The 2909-nt window shown below is 54.9% G+C and overlaps 2 non-coding genes across 2 annotated transcripts; both read right to left on the bottom strand.

Moving 5' to 3' along the window:
- Positions 1-2759: 2759 nt before the first annotated feature.
- BJ171DRAFT_t282 lies at positions 2760-2832 on the bottom strand. Its single transcript has one exon. It is a non-coding gene; the product is annotated as a tRNA-Thr (tRNA).
- A 5-nt stretch (positions 2833-2837) lies between these two features.
- BJ171DRAFT_t281 lies at positions 2838-2909 on the bottom strand. The gene has a single exon. It is a non-coding gene; the product is annotated as a tRNA-Glu (tRNA).

The following is a 2909-nucleotide window of genomic DNA, read 5'->3' as shown; positions in this document are numbered from 1 at the left end:
AAAGGAACTGCCCAAGCACAAGAAGAACCCCGATGTGGGCGTTAAGCAGACAGTTTTCTCGCCCGAGATTTACCTCGAATGGGACGATGCCAAGGATCTCGAAGTCGGAGAGGAGGTAGGCATACTGTCCAACACCCGACTCCGAGCGCCGTAGCACCGCTATGTGGTACCTGGAGTTGATGGCGAATGATACCTTCATTGCGCTCCAACCACTCCAAGCTTCAAGCCAATCACGCTGACCGATCCATCCGACATCCACCCACACCTAGGTCACTCTCATGGACTGGGGCAACGCGATTGTTGAGAAGATCACCTGGAGTCTGGATGGATCCAGCTTCATTGCCATGATTGATCTCAAGCTCAACCTCGAAGGCGACTTCCGCAAGACCAAGAAGAAGCTCACTTGGCTGGCCCGTCCCCCATCAGACCCCCGCACTCCCCACGATGCTGAGACGGCGCCGATCCGCCTCACCCTGATTGAGTACACCTACTTGATCAACAAAAAGAAGCTCGAGGAAGATGATGAAGTCACCGACTGCCTGACCCCTGTCTCGATGTTCACCAAGGCCGCTTGGGGTGATGGAAACCTTCGCCATCTCAAGAAGGGTGAGGCTTTCTCATGTTGCTCTGCGCACCACTGCTGCGATGGAGACCCGGCTTTCCAAAAATAGGCCTTTCCCGCACGGATACGGACGGATACGGATACGGATACGGATACGGATACGGATACGGATACGGATACGGATACGGATACGGATACGGATACGGATACGGATACGGATATAAGGCCTCCTCCCCAGCACAGCAGATGTCGTCCAAAAGCAAGTTGGTACCACACTCAGCCGCAACCCCGTACTTATCTGCGTAATTTGTCGTTGTACAGGTGATATCATCCAGCTTGAGCGCAAGGGCTACTACATTTGCGACAAGGCGTATGACGCCGAGAAGCCGTTCTCGTCGGTAGATCTGATTCTTATTCCGGACGGCAAAGCGGCCAGCTTGAGCATCAAATCCGATGAGGCCCCTGCTTCCAAAGAGAAGGCTGCACCCAGCAAGGATGTCACACCACCCAAGGCCGCAAGCACCAAGGAGGTCGTAACCCCGAATGCAGGCGCCAAGCCAGTTGTGGCCGAGGCCCCCAAGTCCAAGCCCATGTACCATATCCCTCCGATTTACGGTACCAACGTTCAGCTGCCCGAGCCTAACTCCCTGCCCATGTACATCATCCCCAACATCTACGGACCAGGTGAGATCTGCATGATGCTAACAGCGCGATCCCCTGCGAAAGACAATTGTCCATGAAAGTGTTTGCTTGGGGTGCCGATTTGACCTACTCTGCGATGTACATATTGAGTTGCATAGATTCTATAACTCACCATGATCATACCATTGCCATCGCCACGCAGCCGAGATTGCGTCTGTCGAATCTGCTCCCGCTGCGGTTGTCGAGCCAGTGGAGGCACCAACCAAGATCAAAGCCTCCTCTAAGGAGGAGACCACCAAGGAGGTCGCCGCTGCGGCGCCTCAGGGCGAAGCCTCCCCCATCACCAAGCTCGACATCGTTGTTGGACACATTATTGATGTCAAGAAGCATCCTGACGCTGACTCCCTGTACGTTGAGCAGATCGATGTCGGTGAAGACAAACCCAGAGAGGTTGTTAGCGGCCTGGTCAAGTTCATGACTGAGGACGAAGTGCGAGTAAGTAAACTCACTCATGCAACGCAGCTGACACTGGTCTCCGGTCGAACTGTACTCTCGCATCGGTACCGCGGACAAGGACACGACCACCACCTCGCCTCTTTGATCGATAGCTGCTTATACGACCTGTTGGTCATGTTCGTAGGGCAAAACTATCCTGGTGCTCAAGAATATGAAACCCGCCAAGATGCGTGGCATCACGTCGTATGCGATGGTTCTTTGTGCCTCAAATGAGGACCACAGCAAGGTCGAGTTCCTGGTTCCTCCCGCCGGCAGCAAGCCAGGTGACAAAGTGTACTTTGAAGGATATCAAGGCGAGCCTGAAGCACAGCTCAATCCCAAAAAGAAGGTCTTTGAGACTGTTCAGCCCGACTTCACAACTCGTGACGACCTGGTCGCAACCTGGAACGGCATTCCCTTCAGGACCGCCAAGGGCGTCGTCAAAGCCAAATCCCTGAAGGCAGCCCATATCAAGTGAGCGGCATGACGGATACTCCTTGGGAACCCCGAATTCGGATGTCTGACATCAATACATATCGTGCTCACATTGTCCCGTTCAAGCGGAGCAATCAATATCTGGACTCTCCTGGCGACAAGCGGGGGAGCAGGCGACACAGGGAGAGAGAGCTGGGGAGGGGAGGGGGCGACGGGCGGATCAAACCGACATGGGGCGCTGAGCAGACAAAGAGAAACCGTTGCTTCGGACAAAAGCACGTCATAGTCGGATCATGCCGCACACTCGACTAACGACGGCCAAGTGGGTCAAGTTACCCTCGCGGGTACCCGTCCCATGGAGTCCGTCCGTCCCATGGAGCCCATCCGTATGGAGCCCATCCGTCCCATGGAGCCAGCCCATGACTCCAATATCTCATCGGCCGAGCCTGTCGCACCAGTGCGAGCGCCGATCGACGTCATTCGGCCAGATAAACGATCGAAAACACTCGCTCCACAAGCTGCTCGCGTGTTGAAGTGACCAGTTTCGATGTGAGCACGACATCGAGCAAGAACGGCGCAGAGGATAGTATGATGATGCGATTCAGGGATTAGAAAGGGCAAAAAATGCCTTCTACCAGAATTGAACTGGTGACCTTCTGCTTACTAGGCAGACGCTCTGCCAACTGAGCCAAGAAGGCATGGATTCCGCATCGGGGAATCGAACCCCGGCCACCTCGGTGAAAGCGAGGGATCCTAGCCACTGGACCAATGCGGA

This window comes from Polychytrium aggregatum (genome assembly GCF_025602895.1).
Source record: "Polychytrium aggregatum strain JEL109 chromosome Unknown BJ171scaffold_52, whole genome shotgun sequence".
Classification (NCBI taxonomy): Eukaryota; Fungi; Chytridiomycota; class Chytridiomycetes; order Polychytriales; genus Polychytrium; species Polychytrium aggregatum.
Note: the sequence above shows the minus strand (reverse complement) of the source record. Positions and strands in the feature narration are given on the sequence as shown.